Source organism: Triticum aestivum, unplaced genomic scaffold (assembly GCF_018294505.1).
Source record: "Triticum aestivum cultivar Chinese Spring unplaced genomic scaffold, IWGSC CS RefSeq v2.1 scaffold50743, whole genome shotgun sequence".
NCBI classification, from domain to species: domain Eukaryota; kingdom Viridiplantae; phylum Streptophyta; class Magnoliopsida; order Poales; family Poaceae; genus Triticum; species Triticum aestivum.
Window position 1 is genome coordinate 19282 of NW_025227152.1, and position 416 is coordinate 19697.

Sequence of the window (416 nt, forward strand, 5' to 3'; positions counted from 1 at the left end):
CCGAAAAAACGGCCCAGTCGCGCCCCCAGGAGCCCGATTTTCGCCGGCTTGGGCCGAAAACAGCGCCGGCGGACCCATCCCGAACCCGGCGCGCTGGGGGGCGCCCGGGGGCGCCGGGGCGAGCTGTTTTGGCGCGAAAAAGACGCGGGCCAGCCGCGTCAGCGACTCGGCGCTTCGTCTTTCTCCTCATCGGCTCCTCCGCGCTTCGTCAAGCCAAAGACGGAGCCGGGGCTGGCGCCGGTGAAGACGGAGCCAGGGCTGGCGCCGGTGAAGACGGAGCCGGGGCTGGCGCCGGTGAAGGCGGAGTTCGACGACGACGACGTGGCCCTAGAATGGGCGCGCCAGGACTCCATTGCGATGGAGAAGGCGCGCCGGGAGAAGGTGAAGGAGCGCCAGCGCGCCGCCCTGCGCCGCTT